The following is a 27,936-nucleotide window of genomic DNA, read 5'->3' on the forward strand; positions in this document are numbered from 1 at the left end:
CTTTGGTGAAATGCAGCAATGGCTTATCTTTCAGGAGGCTGAGGTGCTTTGTCTTTTTGTCTCAAGGAGACCTGGAATGTTCAGAGTACACCGTGACTATAGGGAGGCTGGTGAGCCTCCTTTTGTTTTCTTCATAGACAACAGCGGCACCGTCGACAGCATCTTCTTTGGCTGTTAGGAAGGCTGCATTTATTCAGCTGTAATCTGCCCTTTCCAATTTTATCTTGATTCTTTGATTTGACGAGGGTGTTGTAATGGGAAGTTTTGTGTTAAATTAGAGAACACATTTAAGTCTTCTGAGGGAGTAGTGGCTCCCTTTCTCCACTTCTCAGCTCCTGGTCCCTGCGGAGAGGATCCGTGGACCCTCCAGCTGGGCAGTGCTGTCCCCACAATGACGTCCCTTCTGAAGTTGGGGGTTTGCTCCCTGTGTTGCGCTTGGGGCAGGTCAGCTCTGGGAGGTGGCTCCTCCCGTACCCTCACAGGAGTGGGCGTTTCACATCCAATCACGGCCCGGGAGTGTTTCGGCAAGCGCCTGAGGCTCCCCCGGAGAGGGACAGGGAGAGCCGGTGGAGCTGCAGCCAGAAATGCTCCTGAAGTCAGCTGTCGTGGTGAGTACCGCCTGCCTGTCTCAGTTCAGAGGATCGAGATGGGGCGGTGGTGAAGGGTGGTCCGCGCTCCCCTCAGGTCCCGGCTCCTCCTTCCTTCCTGGGACCCAGGGGCTGGAGGGGCAGCAGGAGAGCTTGGAGGGCGCCGGGGTGGGGGGGGCAGGGGCCCCCAGGGGGAAGCGTCCGCTCGCAGGCTCCGGCGTTCCCAGCGCAGAGGGTAGGAGCCCCGCTGGGTCAGAGCCGCTGAGCCGGCAGGAGCCCCTGGACAGTGGCTCACGGGGGGCTTTGACAAGCCCACTGTCTGCTGTGCCGCTAACCTAGTCGGTAGGACAGGTCTGGGTCAGGCACGAACTTGTTGACTGAGGCCTCCTTTCCTGTCCTTATGCTGCGGGGACAGGGTCATCTAATCTGGGCAGGTGGGTGTGGGTGAGCATTTGGGGAGCCCACTGAACGTTCAGGGGGTCTGATGAGTACTTGGGGAGCCCGCTGAGTGTTTGGGGAGCCCACTGAGTGGGGAGACTGGTGAACATTTGGGGGGCCCAGTGAGTGTGCAGGAGGCCTGGTGAGCATTCGGGGAGACTGCTGAGTGTTCGAGGGCCCGCAGAGTATTCTGGGGGCCTGGAGATTGGGGAGCCCACTGAGCACTTGGGGAGCCTGGTGAGCATTCAGGGGACTAGTGAGCATTTGGGGGGCGCCTGGCGAGCATTTGGGGAGCCCGCTGAGCATTCTGGGGGGCCTGGTGAGCATTTGGGGAGCCCGGCAAGCATTTGGGGAGCCCGCTGAGCGTTCGGGGGGCCCAGCTGAGGAGGAGGATGGGAACTCCAGTGGGTTTGCCAGCAGTGTGCACGTCCATCCGTTCCTTTACCTGAGAACTATTTCCTGAGTGTCTACTCTGTGCCAGTCACCACCTGCAGGTGAGCGTGGGCACAGAAGGAGCCTTGCTGCCACAGTCACAGGTTGGCGGCTCAGATTTCTCACCTGGTCACCCAGGAGGGTCAGCGGGACTGGGGCCTTAGCTCATCTTGCACCCACTGCATTTTGTGCAAGTGTCTCCTTGTGCTCACCTGAGTCCCATGTTGACTGAGAAGGCAAAGGGTGGAGTGGATCCAGCTGAGGAAGTGCTGGGTGGGGAAGGCATCGGGGTGTGCGGGGGGCACCTGGCCTACTCCCAGGGGTGCTGTCCCAGGGCTCGAGGTTGGGGCTGCACCTGGGGAGCGGGGATCGCCTGGGCGGTTCTGGGATTGTGCTAGTGCTGAGCACACCTGAATCTGTACTTGGAAACCAGAGAGCTGGGGTCTGCAGTCGAGGGAGAGGGTGGGTAACTCACACCTGTGCACCTGGGAGGAGGTGAGTGCCTGACAGGTGCAGGATTGGTTTCCACGGCGATGGGACGATTTTCCTCCCACCATGGACAAACCCATGACCTTCTCAGGCGGGGGCAAATGGGAGGATGAGGGACTTGTTACAAAGTGACCCAGATTCTGATGAAACTGGGGGATGTGGGACAGGAGGGGACATGACACTCAGTGCTCAGGTGACCTGAATTATGGGGAGAGTCCTGGGGACATGGGGACAGGAGTTGACAAGACACCCTCAGTGTCATGTGACTTGTGTTTGGGGAGAGGTCTCCTCTGTGATGGGGATGCAGACAAACACCTACAGGTGTCCCCACAGTGGTGACAGTCACACACACAGGTGCCCCATGGTGGTGACACAGGCACACTAACAGGTGGCCTACATGATGGGGGACATACATCCATAGGCGCCTCTACACCACCCATGCCTGGGCCCTGCAATAAGTGTTTTGCTGTATGTCACCCTTGCAGTCCCTTGAGACCTATAAAATAAAATCAAGTCTGGGTTAGAAAGGAGACTTTTATTTCAAAAGAATTATTGCGAGGAGGAAGGGGGACTATTACAAGGGGATGAGAGTGTACTAGTAGGGGGAGGGACTATTACAACAGAGGGGGGACCCTTACTGTAGAGGAAGGACTATATCTGTACAAGGGGCAATGTTAGTGTAGAGAGGTGACTAATATAGAGGGGGGAAGATGACAATAAATGGGGGCTCTGACAATGGGGGGATATTACTTTGGAGAGGGGACTCATACAGTAAAGGAGGACTACTGTAGTGGGGGGACTATTACTGTGGAGGGGGGAATGTTACAATGGGGGGCACTATGATAATGCAGGGAGCTGTTACAATAGAGGAGAGACTATGACAATACAGGGGGAACAATTATAATAAAGGGGACGATTACAATAGAGGGGACCACTCTGTAGAGAGGGCCTATTACAATAGAGGCAGCACTATTTCTCTAGAGAGGGAACTCTTACCATAGAGGGGGGACTATTACAGTAGAGGATGACTATTGCTGTTGAGAGGGAACTATTATAGTACAGGCGAGACTGTTACAATAGAGTGGGGTCTATAACAATAGAGGAGCACTGTTACTGTAGGGGGGGATATAACAATAGGGGAGGACTATTACTGCAGAGGGGAGACTATGATAATAGAGCAGCATTGTAACTGTAGAGGAGGGACTGTTACTAGAGAGTGGAGTCTATAACAGTAGAGCACTGTTACTGTAGAGGGGGGATATAACAATAGGGGAGGACTATTACTGCAGAGGGGGGATATAACAGTAGGGGAGGACTATTACTGTAGAGGGGGGACTGTTACTAGAGAGTGGGGTCTATAACAACAGAGGAGCACTGTTACTGTAGAGGGGAGATATAACAATAGGGGAGGACTATTACTGTAGAGGGGGGACTGTTACTAGAGAGTGGGGTCTATAACAATAGAGGAGCACTGTTACTGTAGAGGGGGTCTATAACAGTAGAGGAGCACTGTTACTGTAGAGGGGGGAATATAACAATAGGGGAGGACTATTACTGCAGAGGGGGGACTATGATAATAGAGCAGCATTGTAACTGTAGAGGGGGGACTGTTACTAGAGAGTGGGGTCTATAACAGTAGAGGAGCACTGTTACTGTAGAGGGGGGATATAACAATAGGGGAGGACTATTACTGTAGAGGGGGGATATAACAGTAGGGGAGGACTATTACTGTAGAGGGGGGACTGTTACTATAGAGGGGGGATATAACAATAGGGGAGGACTATTACTGCAGAGGGTGGATATAACAATAGGGGAGGACTATTACTGTAGAGGGGGGACTATGACTATAGAGAGAATTCCTGACAAGGTCTGGAAGCATCTGGAGAGTTGGGGCAAAGGCGGTTTCTCCGTGGAGAGGAGTAAATAAACACAAGTATAAAGGCCCAGGCGAGGGGTTGGCACGAAAGGTGGCCTGACAGCACGTGGATCAAGGGCCCCGACTCGGGAGGTGTCCTGAGTGGGGCTTCTGACCCGACGGCTGCAGTTCGGGCCGGGGAGGAGGGGGACGCGTGGGTCACCAGCCCTTGTTCTGACAGATCCTGGGAAGGAGCGGGTCAGCTCCTGGCAGATGAGCCTGGGGAGGGACTGGGTCTGTGTGGCCTGATCAGGAAAAGGGGGCTCCTGAGTCTCAGCAGAGTCTTTGTGGGGAAGGGTCTTTTCAGGAAGCCATTTCCCAGACACAGAGGGTGAGGGGATTTCTGGACCTTTAGGTCACCTTCAACATTGTCGAAAGGCAATGGGCTGTGACAGGCGGAGGGACACTCAGACCTGGGCTGTGACAGGCGGAGGGACACTCAGACCTGGGCTGTGACAGGAGGGAGGGGACATTCCACAAACCATTTACTCTGGACCCAGCATGAAACCATAGTGTGACGTGCATCACAGATGGCGTCGGGGCAGACCCCCTGAGAAGCTGCAGAGACAGAAGCATCTCAGCCTTCGTGCAGCTGAGTGGAGACCACCCACTCCACCCATGTTCCCAGGTAAACAAGCACTGTTGTCTTCATAATGGAGGCGGTGTTGTGTTGGAGCCAGGCCCCAATGGACTCAGGCCTCTCCTCCCAGGAGCAGGGAGACGGGGTTTCCTTCTCCATCACATTTCAGACACATGCCCAGGTCTGCAGGAAACATTCTGAGCTGTGGTAGTGTCAGAGGTGTGTTCTGCCTTTAAAAGATGTGCACACGCTTCAAAGAGACAGAGAAGGAATTCCCACATTTTCTAAAGTAAATGTCCTACAAAAGGGGAAGAAGGGAGTCTTCCTTTATTCTCCAGGGAAATTAAGCCCCGTGGTTCGGATTTGGATTTGCTGTACACTGCCTACTGTGCGTCCCGGGTGGGCTGTGTAGGAACCGAGTTCCCCAGCCTGCTTTGCAAATGCATCTGCACTGTGGATGGATGTTTTTTGTTCTGTCTCAGTGTAGATGAGGCCCCAGGAGTTATTTCACTCAGTTGAGGATTCAAATTGCAAAGCAATATGCGAGTACTGTAGTGGAACAATTACCACCACCATCCCCACTTCTGGAACAGCTGCCACTAATATTAGTCACAGGCACATCGATCAGGTGTGTGTGCCTGAGGATGCAGAGCAGGTGGGCGGGCCTAGGGGAGGTACGCGGTAGGTACAGGGAAGGGGTGATCTTTCCATTTTCAAGTCCACGTTTTTGATGGATTTTCCTGGAGGAACACTGGATCCTATAAATAGAAATGTCTGTGCTTCTATGGTACAGGGGTAATCTTAAAAGGTAGGGGCTCTTGTGACTGTATCTGGGAGTGACATTTGTTCGTTTACTCAACATATTCATGTTTGGGGTCAAGGAGCGTGTGTGAGAGCCTGCAATGCAGGTGTCGGGTGAGCTCCCTGTTGGGAGTGACTCTGGAATTTCTCTCGGGGAGGGGCTGGGGTCCCTGTGGACGCCCTGCTGGGTTACCACCAGTTCCTTCCTTCCTTCATTCTTTTCTTCACTCAGGCATGAGTGAGGCTGAGGTCTACTGGGGTGACCCTTTCTCCTGTGGTGACAGTGCCCGGACACAGACGTCCTGAAGCAATGGCATCCTTGTCTGGTTCTCAAGTGAGAGTGTCGGCTTCACCACGGCCATAATCATGGACCTGCTGGTCGGACACAATGTTTTCCTCCTCTTCCATCTCGTAGGAGCTCTGCCCACTGCCCTTGCTGACATCTGAATGTGCAAAGTGGCCGTGTTTATCCAATTTGGCAAGTTGTGGAATTGAGGTGAAAATCTGGAAAATCCATACCCCTGGACACCTAGGTTTTGGGTGTGAGTCCAGCTGATGTTTCAGGGTCTGAGTGCTGCCAGGGGGTGGTGACAGGGTCATGGGCAAGGACGTAGTGGCCAATGGTCAGGACCCTGCTCTCCAGGGAAAGAAGAGCCAGCATGCCTGCACAGTTTATGATGTAAGATGATGTGAAGGACAGTGGTACACAGATAACAGAGATGACGCTGTGCTGATATCACGTGATAACAGGTAACACACAATCCTGATTCTCAAGGGCTCCCCCAAAAGGTGCATATGTGGGCACATACGTTCATTAGCTAAATTGATTCCCAGGATGTAGCAAACAATTAACAAAAAATACTAGTGGACAGGACTTTGGTGTAAATTCCAGAGAGACCAGGGCTTCGCGGGATGCTTTTGTGGATTTTTGCCCGGCTCCTGTTCCCCCACCACTCGTGGTCCCCTAGTCGACACACGAGAGCAGTTCTGGTATTGCTTGGAATTTTCTTGTAATTAAGGAGTAAGACTACGAACTCCACGTGTGTAGAACCTCACTCCTTCCTCCACGACGTCAGCAGCCTCTGCTGAATTGCGTCCTGGGTTTCGGATGCAGAGTGTTCTCTCGGTCTTTACAATGCAACACCACAGGCACACACCTGCACATCCGGTCTGCATGAGTCACACTTCTCCCATCACTTTCTAAGTCTAGACCATCAACAAAACAATCACCCAAGGCTGGATGGTGGCATCTGCCGTTTCTGTGGTGTAGATATTCCCACGGTGGGCAGTTTCGAGTTTCCGATGTGATGTTCGTGAACGCGGAGCCGGGAAGAACCCCAGAGAGAGTTTCCACCACACACACACTGTGGGTGGGAGAGGGTAAGAGTGAGCAGAGACGGTAGTAAATGCAGTACGATAACCAGTGAGGTCTACAGTAATGGTAGTGAGTTTTGAGAATTCGCTGCCTTTATTCTGAATATAGTTTATTCAGTGTAAGGCTGTAAGTTAACTGCTAACGCTAGCTGTGGTTAACAGTGGCTGGCTGTAAGTTAACTGCTAACGCTAGCTGTGGTTAACAGTGGCTGGCTGTAAGTTAACTGCTAACGCCAGCTGTGGTTAACAGTGGCTCACGCCATTCCTGAAGATTCCAACATGGCTTTCACGATGGGTGGCAGGCAGCCGGCTCCAGCGCCCTCTCCCCTTCCAGGTTCAGTGCCTGGAACCCAGATGTTAAACTGAGAAAAGGCAGACTAACAAGAGGGGAAAAAAAGATGGAATGTGTGGGAGTTTATAAAGCAGTATTCCTCAAGAGGCAGTGAGAATTGGGGGCTGAAATACCGTCATGGGCTGGACAGAGGGAAGGGGTTCGGGGTTGGGGGGGTGGGCAGTAAGCCGTGGGAGGTCAGTCCAGAAAGCCCGGTGAACAAGAGTGTTAGTGGGGCTTGTGATGTAGATTCAAGTCGGTGCCTTTTTTACCGGTGAGAGTTGTTATGCGGCCTCCTCTTCCAGGTGTGGGAGAAGAAGAGGTCCCTACAGGTGGGCATTTCCTTTATGGAAGGAATGCTTGTGCCCTGTTCTCAGAGCGTTTCCTGAGTCTGCTGGTTCTCAGTGGCCTTCTATTCAGAATAATCCTTATGCCAAACATGCACATGTGGGTTGGTGAGTCCTGGTTCCTTTCATTTGAAACTCAGTGGTTTTCCCTTAAAAGCAAAATGGGGAAGTCCCAGGAGTCACCTGAGCCCCTCGGTCTGGGATCATTGCGACCTGGCCCAACTTGGATAGGATCCAGGAGGGCTTGGATTCCAGTCAGTACTCCAGTTGGCTGTGAAGGGGGCCCGCTGGGGCGCCTGGTTGGGAGGGGCGCAGACCCACCCCTGTTCTCCCGAGGACAGCAGAGGTGTGTCTCCCTACATTGAGGCTGACCACACTCCTAATTGGGGTCCCTATGATGCAGCCATCCCACACTACAGAGCCCTGAGTGTGGGGTTTTGGGGTCTGAGCCCTGGCCCTGATCCACCAGCATTTCAGAAGCCTGCGTGGGCGACGTGCGGGCCGTTGTAGCTGGAGGGCAGTGGGGTGCAGTCACCCCCGGGTGTGCTGCATGGCAGGGTCCAGCTCCAGCCACCTGGACACTTGGTGCTGGAATGTCACCCCCCCCAGGTGGCCTGGGATCCCGGGTTCTCACCTCGGGGGACATTTATGAGACAGGGTGTGACTGAGGGAGCCACGGGACAGGCTGCGAGAGAAGATGGAGGCAGGAGTGCTAGTTGAGTATCTCATAGGTGGGGAGAGGGTTGGTGTCTGTTGCTGCTGAGGCAGAACAAGAACAAAGGGGGGGTTGGCTGTTGGTGTATTTGACGTGGTGTAGGGGATGAAAAATTTTTCCTCTACTCTCTTAAGTTCTGTCCCAGGGACCTGCAAATTAAACTGACAAACAACAGATTAACAGGAGCAAAAGGTTTTTTATGTCTGTGTACAGAGCCCTGCCCAGAAAAGAAGTGGAGATGCAAAGAGACAGTTAGACTTAAGGACTTATGTGCCATGTTAACACAGAGTGATAAGTTTCTGGGGAAGTGACAAGACAAAGGAAAACAGGTTTCAGTTTCTAGGGACAGGAAGTTGTGGGAAGGTAAGTAAGTGGGGGAAAATAAGAGAGGGCAGAGCTGACTTAGTGAGGTTTGTTATGCAGACTGAAGTCAGTACCATCTCAGATGATAGGATTGTTTCTTCCCTTCCTGGAACAGGAGAGGGAGGGGGACATCCTCACAAAGGGATCAGGCAGATGGAGGAGGGCAGAGTTTTTCTTTTTGCACCTTCTCAATCACCTCAACTCCAAATAACCCTTATGCCAAAGTGACATATTTGGGGTGGCAAATTCTGAACCCCCTCAGCTGTATACAAAGAGTTTATAACAGCTGGTTGTGGTACCGGTGGATGGGCCTCCTCTAGACTACAGGGAAGACTTCCCTACCAGAGGAGAGGGTCCAGAAGGGTCGGGGTGATGGCCAACATGCTGCAAGGTTATTGTGGGCCTCAGTTCTGAGTGCCTCACATGCTTTAGCTCACAGAATCCACCCTGCGACCCTGTGAGATGGGGTACTATAACCAATCCCATTTTACAGGTGAGAAACCGAGACCCGGATGGTGGGGTGACTGGTCCAAGGGTGGCTCGCTGGTGGTGGAGCTCAGGTGCAAACCCGGCTCTTCACCGCTCTCCATAGAGGATGGTGTCCATGTTTCCTGGGGCTGCCATAACAAACACCACAGACCAGGTGGTTAAACAACAGGCATTTATTTATTGTCTCCCAGGTTCCGGAGGCTGAAGCTCCGTGTTCAAGGTGTTGGCAGGGTTGGTTTCTCCTGCTGTCTCCCTCTTTGGCGTGTTCTAGAGCTTTCCCTGCATCTGCTGGTTCTTGGTGGCCTTTAGCTCAAAGTAATCCACATGCCAAAGAGGCACATTCTGGCGTGGGGTGTTCTGGTGCCCTCATTTCTGCACTGACTGAGCAGGATTCTTGCTGAGACCGGGCGGTGCAGGCCCCGCAAGGATGGGGCCAAGGTGGAGGCCAAGGACAGGGTCTGGGTGAGATATGGTTCCGGAGAGTCTTGGTCACCTCGGGTGGTCCTGGGCACGTGCCTGGTGTCTCTGTGTCCTGATCTCCTCTTCCTGTAAGGACACCTGTCATATGGAATCTGTTACCTTAGAGTGAAGGGGGATTGTGTCTGCCCACCCCACCCCCACCCATGGAGAGAGACAGCCACATCCTGACCCCAGGGCCTCAGGACATGACCTTATTTGGAAATAGGGCCCAGTGCTGTAAGTAGTTAAGACAAGGGCATTGGGGTGGCCCTCATCCTGTGTGACTGCTTCCTTATAAGATGAGGGGAGATAACAGACACAGAGGAGAAGCCACGTGAAGATGCAGGCAGAGATGGGAGGGATGCAGCCGCAGGTCTAGGGATGCCTGGGGTCCCCAGAAGCTGGAAGAGGCAGGAAGGACCCTCGGCTGCAACCTCAGCACTTTGCAAGTAGACAGCTGCCGTGGGTGGGCCTGAACTGAAGGCAGTGCTGTGGCCCTTGACCGTTCTGTGTTCCCCACACGGTGCCCTGAGGACAGCTGTCACAGGACACTGACCAGCAAGGTGGTTTCACATGAGACTGCAGGGCTGGTCCTCCAAACATGCAGGCCTGTCTCACCCTTCCTCCTGGGCTCTGGTCACACAGGATGACTGTGCGCCGTGTGGGGCTGGGCTCTCAGCTCCTGCACAGGACCCCTGGGTGTTGGTTAAAAATGCAGGTTACGGCCCAAGAATGACGGGAGGTGAATTTCTCATCAGCCCTATACAGTGTGGGCAGGGAGTCACAATAAATTATAGAGTTAAAAGTAAGGGGGCGGGGGCTTCCCTGGTGGCGCAGTGGTTGAGAATCTGCCTGCCGATGCAGGGGACACGGGTTCAAGCCCTGGTCTGGGAAGATCCCACATGCCGCGGAGCAACTGGGCCCGTGAGCCACAACTACTGAGCCTGCGCGTCTGGAGCCTGTGCTCCACAACAAGAGAGGCCGCAATAGTGAGAGGCCCGCGCACCGCGATGAAGAGTGGCCCCCGCTCGCCACAACTAGAGAAAGCCCTCGCACAGAAACAAAGACCCAACACAGCCAAAAAAAAAAAAAAATAAATAAATAAATAATAAATAAATAAATAAATAAAATTAAAAAAAAAAAAGTAAGGGGGCGGGGGTGGGGAGTATTAACTCAGTCATGAAAAGGAGTGAAGCGCTGACATAGGCTGCAACATGGATGAACCTTGAAAACACGATGCTCAGAGAAAGAAGCCAGACACAAAAGGACAATTTATTAATTCCACTTACATGAGACATCCAGAACAGGCAAACCCATAGAGACAGGAAGTGGATTAGTTCTGCGCTCAGATGGCTTCTGTGCTCCAGCCTCTCTCTGTGTTCGCCCCTCACATCAGCCCTGGTGCACGAAGCCGCCTGGCTGGGTGCTGTAGGAGCCCTCACCGCCCGGCACACGCCTGCCGGGAAGCAGGACCTGTGCGCGGTGCTCTCAGCTGCCCTGAGCGTGCTCGCCCGATTTGGCCCGCGGGATGCACCGTCCTTCCTGGGCTTCCAGTGAGGCCGCCTCCTGTTGGGGGCCTGGGAAGCTGGAATCAGGCCACTTCTTGGACTGGGCTGCACTGCAAGAATTTCCAGGGTTACCCCGGGATCCTGACCATCACGTGGCCAGAGAAATTGGTAACGTTTTTGTTTTGCATGTTGAAATGTTTAATGTCAGAAAGATTTTGTTTAGTTTCCTGATGTGGGTAAAGTGTGCAAGCCCAATGTTGCTTTATTCTCTCAGAAATGTACATCCTGGTTCCCGCACGAGGGTGAGCCCCTGTCCAGAGATGAGAGACCCCACATGTGTGACCTGTGCCTCCTGGGAGAGCAGCCCTAAGCTAGTTTAAACCTGACCAAGTTCTGTCTACATGGTAGGGTTAGACAGCTCCATGTCCTGTCTAAACTATGTTTAGACCTGACCATGTGCTGTCTACAATGAGAATGTTTAGACCTGACCGTGTTCTGTGTGCGCTAGGACATGGAGACCTGGCCTGGCCTCTGTCCTGGGAGCTTCAGGGGGATGTGGAGACCTGGCCTGGCCTCAGTACTGAGAAGCTCCATGCCTCTGTCCGAATGTCAGTGCTCAGACGTCTGGGGTCTGGAGCTGAGGTGGGCTTGTCTGGGTGACAGCGCTCTGCTCTGAGTGTGGTTACATGGCCCTCCCAAAGGAGCCATGGTAGGGGCCTTAGTCCTTGCCCCTGCAAGGTTCACCTTCCCTGCGGCTGGTGGAGACTCCTCAGGTGGGCTACCTCATGATTATTCCAATTCACCAGCACACGCAGAGCGAGTAGGGAGGCAGGTTCACGTGGTGAATTGATTGCCGGCATGTGGATCTAGGTGTAAGGCCAGTCAGCAGCAGGTGAGGTGTGCCTCTGTAATCTTCTGGTCAACCATCTCTGCTCAGCAGAGTCCAGACCTGCCCCTCCTCTTTCAGCCCTGCTGTCCTGTGAGTTTTCTCAACACCCCAGCAAATCAGGAGAGGACCGAGCCTGCCAGAACCAAGGTAGTGTGTTCAACTTCAGCACAAAAAAGTTAAAAACAAAAGTGAAAACAGGAGGGGACTGACTTCTCTGGGGCAAGTGTTAGGAGAGGAGACAGACCCTACACTTCTTTCTCTGGTCCCAGGGACCCGGCTTGTTCCCACGCTGGGGGCTCACGCAGCACAGCCATGATATCCTGACCAGGGGGACGTGTGACCCTAGTTGCGGTGTCTGGGGATTGTGTGGGGCTCACCCCATCCGTGTGGGTCAGGCTCATGTGCAGACCGCATATCTGCTCTTTGCCTGCAGTGTGTCTTGTCCCCTCTGAGATTTCCAACATCCGAATTGAGGGTGTTGCCCTGATTAACCTGTGGTCCCTTTTCTTCTCTTAACCTTGTCAGGTTCATATGAGGACAGGCACCTTTGAGCAGGGTGGTCCTCCTGCTGAGTGACAACCCTTGGTGGTATCGTGTTGATATCATAGCAGATCATATGTCTCATCTATGGGGTCGCTGCTGTCTGGGTTCCCGTGGACACAGCTCAGGTAACACAGACTGGCCCCCCCTAAGAATGGTCCTCCACATGCCATGTGCCCGAGGTGGGGGACAGTGCTTTGACCGTGCACATTTATAACAAAGGGGTCAGATTGGAGTCTCAATTAACTAGACAATTTAAAATTTTAAATGAAATAAAACACACATCACATACCATTTACCATCATCATCATTTTAAGTGCATGTTTCTGAGGCATCAGGTACATTCACCTTGTTGTGGAGCCATTACCACCATCTCTAGAAAATTCCACAACCATGAAAGTCTCACTTCCCATCCCCTCCCGAAGCCCTGGTACCAACGACCACTTAGGTCCATGAGTTGTCGACTCTTGGGCCCCTATTTGAGTGGAATCCTGCAGTGTTTGCCCATCGGTCATTTTGGAAGAGCTGACTTTCAGTCTGAAGCTCTGCCTGTTTGCATCTGAATACCCTATATTTAGGGAGAGGGCGTAAGAGGAAGAGGCTGTACGAGGGACAGGGTGTGCAGGGCACAGATGAGCCAGGACCCAACCCGCCGCCTCTGGGGCCCTCCGCTCCCGTTTCTTGGGCTGTTCCTCATCTGCATCATTGCTGTCCACGCTGGCAGCCCTGGGACACTGATGTCTGAGTGAGTGAGATTCCTCTGGTGCCCCGCCTTCCACCTGCTCTTCCTGCTGGTTGGGGAGAAGGCTGCTAGCTGGGTGGTCTCTGCTCCTGCAGCAGGAAGGACCCTGCAGGGTGGACCCACAGAGTGTGGAATGCGATCCCTGGAGCTCGGGGGGGGGGGGGGGGGGGGGGGCGGGTCACAGCGTGAGGGCCGTGACAGATGCTCAGGCTGCCACATCACGGACAGAATGTTCCCAAGACCCCGCTCAGGAGGGAGTGGTGGGTGGCCCGGGACCCCAGAGACCCCCTTCCTGTCCTGGAGCTCAGAGAGCACATCCTCTGTGGGCTCTGGATTCACCCCGTGCCTCACGCCACCTCCCTCTGTCCTGTCTTTGAATGAAGGAAAATGATTTCTACTGATTAGTGTCCACAATATAGGTCTGGTCCTATCGATATCATGGTTCTTTAATTTAGGCGTCCTGGAATAGCATCTGTTTTTAGGCCTAAAGAAGAAACAGCTCATGAGTATAAAACATTTTCAGATGGAACTAATATTCAATGACTATGCTACTTCGTTGTTGAATTAGTCATAATTCTCCTGGTTTTAGGTCTGATGTGGGGATTATAGAGAAATAAAAATTTAAATCTTCATAGTCTGTGTATTCGTAGCTTCAGTATCATTGATGACCCACAGTTTTTACGGTTAGGGAAGGGTTACTGATTTCATGTATCATGTAAAAGATTCGTAATGAGGATAGGGCAATTAAGATTCGAATGATGGCCGGTACATGGTCCACATTGTCTCTACTTGTGCATCTATTGTGTGTACATGAGTCAGTTTAGTTGTCAGTATTAGTGAAATAATACAGAGGGCTAGAGAACTTATTTCAAAAGTGATTATTAATGTATGATCATGAAAATGGAAAAGTTTTTCCATAATAGGTGATGTTGCATCTAGAAAGCCTAGCTGAAATGGATTTGCCATCGTGTTATACAGTATTTTTGTCTATGATTCAACTTTGACAAAGTTACATAATTTTTTGCTATTATCTCACTTATTAAGAAAGACATAATAGTTATGGTGTTGGCTTGAAACTGGTTGAGAAGGATTCAGTTCCTTCCTTTCTTATTTTAAATTTACATAGGTATGATCTTCAAGTATAGAATATGGCGGAGGGCATCCATGTAGCCATTCTGGGTTAGTAGTAGTTAGTTCCTCTTCTGAAACTTCTCATTTAGATGCAAATACATCTCAAAATTTGAAGATTATTAGCATTACTGCTGTTAATGAGATGAATGAGTGAAATATTTCTTGTTGTGTGTGTGCATGAGGGTAACTGGAGTAAAGTCATGGCATCCCTGAAAAGCCAAGAAAGTGCTGCAGGGGAAAAAAAATCATATTTTCTACTACAAATAAAATTGTGAAGTGAATTTTTGCTCATGTTAAGTGTATAACCTGAGGTTAGTGGAAATCAGTGTACAAAGCCTCCTGTAATAGTGAAGACTGCTCCCATTGACATTACATACTGGAATGTGCTACTGCATAGTCTGTATCATGGAAGACAGTGTCCTGGGAAGAATTGGCTAAGATGATTCCTGTCAAACCACCTACTGTAAAAAGAAAAATAAAGCATAAGTCTCATTATGCTATACTATACCATAATCTCTTTGAAGAGTTGTTAATCAGCCACTTTTACTGCTAAAGGAATAGCAGTAGTTATGGTAGCTGATGTAAAGTATGCTCATGGGTCAACATCTATTCCTGCGGTAAACATGTGATGGGCCCACAAGATAAATCCTAAAAAGCCAGTGGACATGGCTCATACTGTTCCCATATATCTGAAAGGCTCTTTTTGTCCCGAATAGTATGTCATGATATGGAGATTATTCTGAACCCTGGTAGGATAAGAATATAGACTTCAGGGTGACCACAGAATCAAAATAGCTGTTGGTGTAGGATTGGGTCTCCTCCTGTAGGGTAAAAGAAAGCAGTGTTTAGATTTTGATCTGTTAACAGTGTGGTAATTCCAACTGCTAGAACTGAGAGTGATAAGTATAGTAATACGGCTATAATTAGGGCAGATCAAATAATGGTGTTTAATATTGGGATAATGGCTGGTGGTTTATATTAAAGATGGCAGTAATAAAAGTAACAGCACCAAGAATTGAGGAAACATCTACTAAATGTAAGGAGAAAATGGTGAGGTGGACAGAGGCTCCTGCATGGGCCAGACTGCCGGCTAGGGCTGAATATACGGTTCCACCGGTACCAGAACCAGCTTCTACTATTGATGATACGGGTAGGAGTAAGACTGATGGGGGAAGTAGTCAAAAGTTTATATTATTTATTCGGGGAAATGCTAAATTGAGTGCCCCAGTTATTACGGAGACAAGCCAGTTTCTGAACCTTCCAATCATAATATGTATAACTATAAAGAAAATTATGACAAATGCATGTTCTGACTGCATTATGGATTTGGTCAGCTCCAAGCAGCACTCTGTTGGCCTAGCTCAGCACAGATCAATGGACTTAAAGTGGTGCCTACTATTTCAGTTCAAGCACCAAATAATAAAGTCCTGATATCTTTGTGATTTGTTGAAAATAATCAGCGGTTTGTGAACATAGGTAAAAAGGCTGAGCAAGTGTTAGACTGTAAATCTAAAGACAGAGGTTATGCCCTCCTTTTGTCAAGCCCTGGGGTGGATCAACACATTGAACTGCAAATTCAAAGATGCAGACGTTGAGAACGGACTTGAGGACACGGTGGGGTGGGGAAGGGTAAGCTGGGACGAAATGAGAGAGTGGCATGGACATATATATACACTACCAAATGTGAAATAGATAGCTAGTGGGAAGCAGCCGCATAGCACAGGGAGATCAGCTCGGTGCTTTGTGACCACCTAGAGGGGTGGGATAGGGAGGGTGGGAGGGAGGCTCCAGAGGGAAGAGATATGGGTATATATGTATATGTATAGCTGATTCGCTTTGTTATACAGCAGAAACTAACACTAACACACCATTATAAAGCAATTATACTCCAATAAAGATGTATAAAAAATTTAATTTAAAAAAAAGAAGCAGCTTCAGTTCTGCTGGATCTTCTTCCACCTCTTTTTTTCTTGACGGTGGGAGAATTAGATTCAAGCCAGTTGACTAGAGAATTTACCTGTTAATTAAAATTTTGTGGGGAGGAAGCCCAGCAGTCTAGTAAGGATTTAGCTTGAAGTGTTTGATTTGCATTCAATTGATGTAGGATAGTGTCTTGCAATCCTTATTTTCAGGAATTAAGTAAATTGTACTTGCTTAGGGTTTTGAAAGCTCTTGGTCTATACTAACCTAAATTCCTAGTCCAGCGCTGATAGAATGGGTATTAAGGGTGGTAATAGTGTGGATATTGAGGATTAGTAATGATAGGAAGGTTATTTGTTTTGTATGTTTGAATTGTCATTTTATTTTTAAGTTATTTATTGAAGGGAATATAGTTAGTAATATGGAGTATGTTAGCCGAAAGCAGAAATACCTGTTGAGTAGTGCTCTGATGGCTGTTAGTGTTGACAGAATGATGTGATTGTTGTTTGTTTTCTGTTGGATAATTACTCATTTGGGTAAAAACCCTGATGGGGTGGGAGACCTCCCAGTGATAATATGATGGTAATGATAAGGATTGTGTTGAAAGGTGTTTTGTTTAATGTGTGTGATAATGACAGTGTTGCAGTACATGAGCTGGGCATAAGTAGTAAGAAGATAGTGTTATTCTGCACTGATGAAAGAAATGTTCACATATTGAGGTGCGGGGAAGTCATTCTGGCTTATACATGATTTAACTCAAATTTTATGCTAACTTAAAAATAGCCAGTTTGTGGGCTATCAAACATACATTGTTCACCTGCTTTAATTGTTAAAGAAAAGGGCACAGTGACCAGAAGTAAAGAATGTCCATGTTAAAAATAAAGATTAAATGCCTCCCTTCTTGGGATGCCAATGCTGGTAAGACCCTTCAATGATAAGACGCTTTCCCAGGTGTCAAGGTCATACTGACTTGTTGTGTACATGTGTGGTTTTCTTTTTCTTTTTTATTTATTTATTTTTGAAACCTTGAAGGAATGTATCCCTGACTTTAATGTCCTTTGTTCTGACGAGATATAAAACTGTACTGAAAACCATGCTTCTCTGAAGCAGTTCCTCAGAGTTATCTGAGAGGTTGTCTTCTGGGTTATAGTCTTCAGATTGGCTCTTTTATAAAACAAAACTCTTTTCTATTCCTATTCTAGATTGTTTATTGATTATTTTCACTGAAATTACTTGGCATAGTCGGCAGGATATCAGAAAAACCCGCCTGAGGTCACCTGGATCTACTTTGGACCGGTGCTCGGGAGACCAAGCCTGGGCCCTTTGAGCCCCTCCGGCTTCAAAGCACCCTTCAAGTGCTTTGGTGAGTTCTTCCTCATATCTGGATCTCCTTGTGCTAAGTGACAGTTTGACTTTTATTTGAGCTGTTATCTTAAGACTTGGAGTCTTAAGGGGATACTGGTACATTTCCTAGGTGAAGAGGTCCTAGGGATAAGTTTCCAGGGAGAGGACCTAGGGGGGGATTCCTAAACAGAGGACCTGGGGGAATTTCTAAGCAGGAAGGCCTGGAAGAAATTTTGGAGTGAACTGCATTGGCTGACTTTTTAAAAATATGGCTTAAAATTGGAAATTTAAATTTAATTTTAGATGTGTACTTTATAATAGAATGAAACTAGAAGAAAGCGGGAAATTGCGCTTCTAAAACCTACCAGCTCCCCGGCTGGCATCCACCTACTGACACTCTAGCTGGCTTTGACAACTGGTATGGAGCTAACACTTACAAGTACTTACCTAATCCAAAAATGGCCAGGATGGAACTTTTTTGACATTCAAAACTGATTTTTGTGTGCACAATTAAAGAAAGCTGGCTTGATACAACATCTTTTCAAAATTCTGACCCTGTAAGAATAAAAGTACTCCTAGGAGAAAACTTGTAATTATGACTCTTATCATGTCCTTCAAATGCGAACGCAGCCCACATTGTTTGAGACTACAGCCTTGGCTCAATTAGTAGAATGTAAAACTGAAGGGAATAAAAAGGCCTTTTAAAACTCAGGCAGGAAAACTACGAGATCTCTGTCTATCTGGATGTGCGTATGTCTGTATGTACGTTACAAGTATGTTTCTACTTCTGGATGATATCATCAAAATGAATTCATAAAAGAGCTCTATTTAATTGACTTAAAAATAAGCATTTACAAATCAGATATTTCTATTCTACTTCCGGATGATATCATCAAAATGAATTCATAAAAGAGCTCTATTTAATTGACTTAAAAATAAGCATTTACAAATCAGATATTTCTAATTGTAACAAAAAGCTAACCCAAATTTTTAGAGGAGCATGCGATCTAGGATTAATCTTCAGTAAATGAAAATAAGTTTAAGTTGTTGGTTTGATGAATACAAACATGCCTTTAGGGTCATCAGTATGAAGTATAATACTTTTATTTGGTACCTAGGTTTCCTAAAAGTCAATAAGCTCATGCTACCTGTTACAAAATTAGTCAACAAGAAAATTAACTTACTATGGTGATATTTTCATAAGTAATAAAATTGAGATAAATGGGATAAAAGCTTTTAGGTGAACTCTTTAAAAATGATTACGTTTAAAAAAAAAATGATTATGCTTTATGGTATGTATACCTAAAAAGAGTTTGTCCAGATTTGGGGTAACTTGAAACTTTGGAGTCGTGCTAAATTAAATTAAATGATGGGAATTCACTAACTATCCAGATCATTTCCAATTAAGATAAAAATACTAAAACATTAATTGCTCAGCATGTCTAAATTTACCTACTTTGTCTTATCAGAGAAAAACTAAAGATGTTTGGGTTTATTGGACACATGTCTTGTACCACACTGAGAAAAGAAATCATGCTATGAGAAAATGTATGTTTCTAAAGGTTGTTGAAATATGTTGATAAGCTTGCCAATCAGGAAACGCTGGTATAACAGACAGTTCACAATGGACTGTTTCTTGCTTTTTGTTAGGGATTAAGGTTTTCAAGGGTTAAATATTATATATGTAATTAAAGTTAGTAGAAATAATAAGGTAAACATTTGAGTCTTCAAGGAAAAAAAAGATGTGTGTTTTCAGTAAAAGGAGGATTGAAGCAAGAAAATGGATTTAGTTAATGGAAAATGAAGTGATACTGTCCTGAAGTGTCTCAAAGAGAGAGATATTCAACTAATTATGCTTATTTGGTCTATTATATTACATGGGAAGCATTGTCAGCATTAAGCCTTCTTTATGTCTAAAGTATATAGTGTAAATGTTCCAGAAATTATATGAAATTCCTGAAAATCTTATGACATAGAATGTTTCTTTGTCATCAAAATCGAGGCTCACACTAAAGGGACTGAACCCCCGAGTATCAGGGAGATGCTCTTTCATGCAAAGGCAACAACAACAGAGCTGATGGCACTTGTAGGTGAAGTCCATTCTGTGTCTACAGAAAGTTAACCCCTCATTGTCAGACTCTTGCCGTCCTGATGTCCTTATAACACGGCAACAGTCTGCTCCTAAATCAGAGAAATTAAGATGGGTAAACAATAGCTGTGAATTAAACAGTCCAGGATACGGGAAACCAAGACGGCTGCTTGGCTTTTCCTGGCAAACCCCATTTCTAGTTGATGGATTCAGGCCTTCCCTGGCTGCAAGGCTGATGCCCTCACAATGACAAAGAAACTGTTGGAAAATGTGTTTTCCACTTGGGATATACTTTCCACAATCTCCAGTGAACAAGGCACCCCACTTCATGTGACAAATCATATAAGCCTTAACAAAAACCTCAAAAACTTTTAAAAAATATCCTCAGTCATCAGGCAAGGTCACCAAAACTAATGGGAAAACTGGACTCAAGCAGAACAAAAATTAATTATATGGGATTGAATGAGCTTATAAATATGATTATAATTTTTATGATTTTTTTGTCTGAAATATTACTGGCTTTTCATCTTTGTTTTCCAGATATAAGGAAACCTTTCCCCTTAAGCAAAGTATGACTTACAGCAATTTGGTAAATTATTCCTTTGTAAGCAGAACTGAAGCATTTATCTTTTCTACCTGATTCCTCCTGAATGTAGGATCTCTTAGGTTCCTCGCAGCCTTTCCAGGTGAAAAAGGAAGCCCACTTCCTGGCAGAAATAAGAACCTCAAGATATTTTGGAACATAGTTAGAGAGGAATCCACCTAAATCTGTAGGTATTGCAGGTAGAATCTAATGGCATGGCTTTCCTGGCTTTGAGAGGCCTTTTAAAAGTTCAATTTGAGATCCCTTATGAAAAGTTGATATAAAGCCAAATTTAAAAGGGCCTATATGATCAATTACACTTACCTAAATAATCAGGGTAAGTGTATAAAAACCAGATTTATTCTGCAAACAAATGAGTCTTAATCTGACTATGTTTGGTCAAAATGAAGATAATTTATATAGAAAAATTAAGTTTCAGTGATATACCTTTGCGGATATTGAGGTTTTATATGTACTGAGGTGTTGTACTTACTGCCTATATCCGAGATGCCACTTTGTTATGTCACATTATTGTAAAGTTTAATTGAATTATTAACAGGATATTCCAAGCTTGCTTCTGAAGCCGATCACAGTGTTCTATCTTCGGATGAAGGTTAGATGCTCCATGACCTGCACCTAGGAGACTGGGCATACTGGAGAAGATATCATTTAAAGGACTATCTCAAACCTAAAAGGAAGGATCCTTATCAGGTACTCTAAACTAGCTCATGCACAGTAAAACTGAAGGGAATTAACTCAAATTTTATTTCTCACTTAAAAAGGGCCTCTGCATCAGACTGGTCTATAGAGGGGACTGCTCAAACTCACCTTAAAACAACCATCAAGCCAGGACGAGAAGACGATGACAACAGTGGTGGACAGCTGACCCAAGAATCCAGGCCAAGCCTGTAAGACCCATCCTACTAGTTCGATTGAACTGTTACTCAAATGTTTGTCTCCCTATCAAAACTGAAAGTTACTCTTTTACTTCTAGCTATACTTTTGCCCCAATATTGAGGATGGAAAGAAAATTCTTCAGTAAAGTTGTCACAAAGCATAGCTACTGGGATAGACCCCTCATAATACCTGTCACTGACTTTTCAGATGTTGCTAATGTTACCACTCACCCAGACCAACCTCTCTCTGACCTAATCTTTCAGGTTTAAATTCTTCAACGTATTAACATGGCCATTCCTTGTCTGATACTATCTTCAGTCCCTAGAGACTGAGCAATACTTACCCCAGGACCCCCTCCCTCTGTCCCTTACTTAACTGAAAAATGTCTTAATAGCTGACAAATAGAAGGTTTATATTTATTAGAATATTATGTTATCCCATTGTCTATACATCAGGAAATAAATGAATCTCCTTTCTCTCTTCATTAAAGAGTCAAGCAATCTATGTTAGCAAAATACCAAGATACCAGTGGCAAATCTTTTGGTAATCTTGGTTCCTAATGCAGGAGTGTATGTAAACAAAACGATGATCAGAAATTTATCAGCCACCACTGGTCAAACAGCCAAAAAGACTGCACTGCAGCACAACAGATACCCCTAAATTCCTTAGCCCAAGTAGTATTAGATAACTGGGCTGCCTTAGATTTTCTACTGGTATTTGTGCTATTGTTCACACTTATGGGTTAAATTTTTTTTTTTTTTAATTTAGAATGGGGATAATAGTAACCTGTGTGAGCTTGTTATTTCAATTATAATTCCTGAGATAATGGTTAGTAGAATGATAGTAAACACAAGAGGGTTTATTAGTACTGGAAGGATATAAACCAACATTTTTGGGGTATGGGCCCAATAGCTAGTTAGTTGACTTTACCGTGAAGAATTTAAAATTCTTAAGGGTAGGTTCAATTTCTATGATTCTAGAAATAAGAGGGTTTAAACCTCTATTATTAACTCTATCAAAATAACTCTTTGTCAGACATATTTCTTACGTTTGTGGTGGGATGCCTGATGTGATGACAGGTAGTGAAACTCCTCATACACATGGGGCTAATGTTAGTGGTAAAAATTTTTTCATAAGAGGTATATAAGCTGATCTCATCAAAATTGTGGGCAGGATGCTTGAATTCATAGAAGGGAGATTGTTAGGAGGAGTGTTTTAATGATGACATTGGCTGTATAGAATTCTAGCATGAAGGGGTTGTTAAATGCTCCTAAAAATAGGATTGTTGTGAAAATATTTATTATAATGATATTGACATATTCTGCTAGGAAGAATAGGGTGAACAGGCCTGCTACATTTTCTACATTGAAGCCAAATATAGGTTAAATCAAATGGGACTCCGTTGGTTTCTGCTAGAGTAGAGATAAATCACATTCTGGCTAGGGGTCAGGATGGGAAAATTAGTCATAGGTATTCTTGTGTAATAATTACTGCTGAAAGTGTAAATGATCATTTATCACTAGAACTGATAAGAGAATAATTGCTACTGTTACATCATATGAGATTGTCTGTGCTACTGCACGGAGACCTCCGATGACTGTGTATTTTTAATCCAAAGCGCATCCAGATCAGAGGATGGAAAAAATGGCTAGGCTTGATATAGCTAGTATAAATAGTACACCTAGGTTTATATTAACTAGTGGAAAGGGTAGGGGGAGCGGAATTCATCTTGTGAGAGCCAGGCTTGAGGCTAGACTTGGTGCGATAATAAATACAGAAATTGATGAGATTGATGGTCACAGTGTTTCTTTAATAAATAATCTGACTGTATCAGCAATGGGTTGTAATAATCCATAAGGGCTGACGATGTGTGGCCCTTTCTGGATTTGTATATAGCCTAGGAATTTCCGTTCCATTAATGTGAGGAATGCTACAGCTAGTAAAAGTAGAATTAGTGAAAGAATGCAGATTATAAATATTTCCGTAGGAAAAGGACTTGAACCTCTGCGGATAAAGGTTTTAGTTTTACACAATTACCGGGCTCTACCACCCTAACAAACCCTGTTCTATAGTGGGGCATGTATAAATAAATTGAATTGAGATTATATCATCAATTAGTTTGAAGACATTTTGTAAAGTAGGCCTTATTTCTCTTGTTCTTTCATACTGAGAGAAATATAGAATAGAAACCAACTGGGATTACTCCAGTCTGAACTCAGATCAAACAGGACTTTACTAATCACTGAACAGACCGTTAATAGCAGTTATACTATTGGGATGTACTGATCCAGCATCAAGGTCATAAACCTTATCGTCAGTATGAACTCTACAATTGTGCTGCTACTCCTAGGGTAACTTATTCCACTTATCAATATTTTGGATCAATAGTGATAAAGCATTTTGACTACCTGGTCTAAATTTTAATCACTCCAATGTTTTATTCTCCAAGGTTACCCCAACCAAAATTGTTAATCCATTAAAAGCTATGTTGGAGGCTTTCAGGATGGCAGAGTGGAAGGACCTTGAGCTTACCTCCTTCTCATGAACACACCAATATCACAACTGACTGCTGAACAACCATCGATTAAAAAAAAGACTGGAACCTACCGAAAAATATCTTCTACATCTAAAGGCATAAAGAAGAGACCACAATGAGACGGTAGGAGGGGCGTACTCGCAATATAATCAAATCCCCCCCATCCCCCCACCCCCGCCCATGGGTGACCCACACACTGGAGAATAATTACACTGCAGAGGCTCTCCCACAGGAGTGAGAGTTCTGAGGCCCACATCAGGCTTCCAAGCTTGGGAGTCTGGTGTTGGGAAGAGGAGCCCCCCCAGAGCATCTGGATTTGAAGGCCACCGGGGCTTAACTTAATGCAGAGCTCCACAGGACTGGGGGACACAGAGACTTAACTCCTGAAGGTATCGCACAAAATCTCACGTGCACCGGGACCAAGGGCAAAAGCAGTAACCTCATAGAAGCCTGGGCGAGACCTACCTGCTGGTCTTGGAGGGTCTCCTGGGCAGGTGGGGGGTGGCTGTGGCTCATGCTGGGGTCATAAAAGCTGGTGGCAGAAGGGGATTGTTCATCTGCATGAACTCTCCTCAAGCACCAAGACCCGGCCCCACCCAACAGCCTGTAGGCTTCAGTGCCAGATGCCTCAGGCCAAACAACTAACCGGGTGGGAACACAGCCCCACCCATTAGCAGACTGGCTGCCTAGAGACTTCCTGATCCCACAGCCGCCTCTAGACACGCCCCTAGCCCTGCCCACCAGAGGGCCAGGACCCAGCTCCACCCACCAGTGGGCAGGCATCTGCCCTTCCCACCAGGAAGCCTACCCAAGCTTCTAGACCAGCCTCACCCACGGGGGGGCAGAAACCAGAAGGAAGAAAACTACGACCCAGCAGCCTGTAGTCTCAAACGCAGGCCGGACACTACCCTGGGGCCCCTGGCCCTTGGGTGACGAGAGAGGAGTGCACTGCTGGGACACACAGGACGTCTCCTACAGAGGGCTACTTCTCCAAAGTCGAGAAAGGTAATTAACCCAAAATGAGGTGGCAGAGGAATGTGTTTCAGATGAAGGACCAAGATAAAACCCCAGAAGAACTAAGTGATGTGGAGGTAAGCAATCTACCTGAGAAAGAGTTCAGAGTAATGATTGTAAAGGTGATCCAAGAGCTTGGGAGAAAAATGGATGCACAGATCGATAAGTTACAAGGGTTTTTTAACAAAGAGTTAGAAAATATAAAAAACAACCAAACAGTTGAACAATACAATAACTGAAATGAAAAACACACTAGAAGGAATCAATAGTAGAGTAAATGAAGCAGAACGGATCAGTGAGCTGGAAGACAGAGTATGGGAAGTCACTGCTGTGGAGCAGAAGAAAGAATGAAGCACGGAGGGTTCCATACAGGATAAACCCACGGAGGAATACACCACGCTGCACTGTGATCAAGATGACAACAATTAAAGAGAAAATATTAAAAGCATCAAGGGAAAAGCAACAAATAACATACAAGGGAACTCCAATAAGGTTATCAGCTGATTTTTCAGCAGCGACTCTGCAAACCAGAACGGAATGGCATGATAGTCTGTTCACTTACTATTTTAAGTGTATCTGTCAGGCAAGAGCTGCTGTGATGGTTTACAATGATGCCAATAAAAAGTGGGTACCAGCTGGTGGTTCAGCTGGGTTCAGCACAGTTCATATGTATCGTCATACATGGAACAACACCTTCACAGTGGTGGGCAGGAAGATTCAGGACCATCAGGTCGTGATAAATTGTGCCGTTCCTAAAGGGCTGAAGTACAATCAAGCAACACAGACCTTCCACCAATGGTGGGACGCTAGACAGGTGTATGGCCTCAACTTTGGCAGCAAAGAAGATGCCAGTGTCTTCGCAAGTGCCATGATGCATGCCTTAGAAGTGTTGAATTGACAGGAAACGGCCAACGTCGCCTAGACAAAATTCGCAGCTACCTGCCCAAGTTCAGAATGGCCCATCACAAGAAGAATTGGAAATTCAAAGAAGGCAACTACGAGAACAGCAACAACAAAAGGAGCTGGAGTGGGACAGGCTAGAGAGAGAAAGAATGGAAAGGGAGAGATTGGAGAGGGAGAGGTTAGAAAGGGAAAGGCTGGAGAGGGAGCGACTGGAACAGGAACAGCTGGAGAGAGAGAGACAAGAAAGGGAACAGCAGGGTCACCTGGAGTGGGAGAGACGAGAGCGGGAGAGGCTCGAGAGACTGGACCAGGAAAGGCAAGAACGAGAGCATCCAGAACAGCCAGAAAGGGAGCAGCTGGAATGGGAGCGAGAGCAAAGGATATCAGCTGCTGCTGCCCCTGCCTCTGTGGAGACTCCTGCTTCTGAGCCAGCCTTGCAGGCCGCCTCTCAGCCAGCCGAGACTCCAGCCCAACAGGGCATTGTCTTGGGGCCACCTGCACCTCCACCCCCTCCTCCACTCCCACCAGGTCCTGCCCAGGCATCAGCCGCACTCCCTCCTCCCCCAGGATCCCCTCCACCCCCTCCACTTCCGTCCTCAGGGCCCCCGCCTCCACCTCCTCCACCACCTCTTCTTAATCAAATACCCGCTCCTTCTCCACCACCTGCTCCTCCCCTCCCTGCATCTGGATTTTTTTCGGGATCCATGTCTGAAGACAATCGCCCTTTAACTGGACTTGCAGCTGCAACTGCTGGAGCAAAACTTAGGAAAGTGTTGCGGATGGAGGATGCCTCCTTCCCAAGTGGAGGGAATACCACTGGTGTGAATTCAGCGTCATCTAAAACAGATACGGGTCGTGGAAATGGACCCCTTCCTTTAGGGGTAGTGGTTTAATGGAAGAAGTGAGTGCCCTTCTGGCCAGGAGGAGAAGAATTGCTGAAAAGGGATCAATACAAACAGAACAAAAACAGGACAAAAATGAAAATTCAGAGCCTGTAACTTCTAAGGCCTCTTCAACAAGTACACCTGAACCAACAAGAAAACCTTGGGAAAGAACAAATACAATGAATGGCAGCAAGTCACCTGTTATTTCCAGACCAAAATCTGCACCCTTGTCAGAGCCCAGTGCCAGCGGAGTCCAGACAGAGGGACTGGACTGTGACAGGCTAAAGCAGAACATTCTAGATGAACTGAGAAAAGAATTAGCTGAAAGAAGAGCTCATTGATGCAATCAGGCAGGAACCGAGCAAGTCAAACACCGCACGGAGAAACAAACTAAGGAGAGATAGGACTTCGATCTGGAGGGAAAAAAAAAAAAAAAACCCTACAAACAACAACTGTTAATAACAACAAAACCCCTACATTTTGTGAGCTGTAAGAAGAAAATGGAAATAGTCAGAAGGAGGGAAAAACCAACATACTTTGAAAGCCTTCAGACATTACTACTCTGGTGATAAGCCATTTCCCTCCCAGTTTGTTGCTTTTTTCTGACCTTTACAACAGGATGGAAGAGAGTCGCATAGGAGTTCTTGTATCAGTTATGCAGAAAATACTAAACCCATCAGGCAAGATGACTGCAATGAAATATTTTCATGTCAAGAGAAAACCGCACATTTTCCACAATCCATTGCTAAAATAAAGAGGAGAAAGGCTTGAGAAGTTTTTTTCAGAGAATGCTGATGAAGAATTTAGCAAGTTAGGCTATTGTATTGTAAACGCTTCTCTCAGGTTTGTCTTCCTATCATATTTAATATTCCATGAATAATTGAGATCAGCCCTATGTAGTTAAGATCATAAAGTGTGGGACAAAAGGAATTGTATTTGCTTTCAAAGGGTGATATTTATAAGAAAGAGTTCTAGAAATGATTTGTCCAGAGTGAGGAATTTTAGAATGATAGGAAGTCTCTCAAGTTAGCCTTCATGCAATTTTGTAGATTCAAACATAAAATTCATCCAGAATTTAAAGATTTAGATGCCTTCCTGAATTGTTACAGTGCTTTACCAAATCTATTGACTCCTACATAACACAAACCAGTGGTCAAATGTAAAACAATATATTGTAGATTTACTGTAGGTTTTTGACCTTTTTTAGATTAATGCCTGCAGACATTTTTGTAATGTAATTACAATCTCCACAAAATTAGCTTTTTAAATTGCAGACAGTAATGCATGTCAAACTAATATATAGTGGCCTTTTCAAGGCTTAGTCCCAGGAAAAGCATTTTGTAGAGTATAGGGGAGTGGGAGGAAGGGAAGGAATAATTTTTTATTTAAAGTTAACTTCTGTACTATCTTTTTTTCTCAATTATCTGCATGAATAATAATGAGGAATATTTTGTGACTTTGATAAATATCTTAACAGAACCAAGTACTTAATCTTTTACATCATGTCTTTGGCTATTTGTATTTTAACTTCAGTAAGTTCAGTGGTCTGAAACATGATTCTGAGCTTCACATGAATACTGTGGAACTCAAGTTCGATCCCTGAATTTGGCAGTTATTATTACCTAGGGGCCCTGCA

At 46.3% G+C, this 27,936-nt stretch overlaps 1 pseudogene across 1 annotated transcript in view; it reads left to right on the plus strand.

Annotated features, from left to right (window-relative positions):
• The window catches only part of LOC309617477 (protein enabled homolog pseudogene), a 31,908-nt pseudogene extending 4,110 nt beyond the window's left edge, over positions 1-27,798 (plus strand). Inside the window, exons 2-4 of the transcript XR_014249818.1 lie at positions 17,253-17,413; positions 17,698-20,974; positions 23,413-27,798. The product of XR_014249818.1 is annotated as a protein enabled homolog pseudogene (transcript). The remainder of the gene's footprint in view (positions 1-17,252; positions 17,414-17,697; positions 20,975-23,412) is intronic.
• The last annotated feature ends 138 nt before the right edge of the window (positions 27,799-27,936 follow it).

The sequence above is a fragment of the Balaenoptera borealis genome, assembly GCF_965194805.1.
Source record: "Balaenoptera borealis genome assembly, chromosome: 19".
NCBI lineage: Eukaryota > Metazoa > Chordata > Mammalia > Artiodactyla > Balaenopteridae > Balaenoptera > Balaenoptera borealis.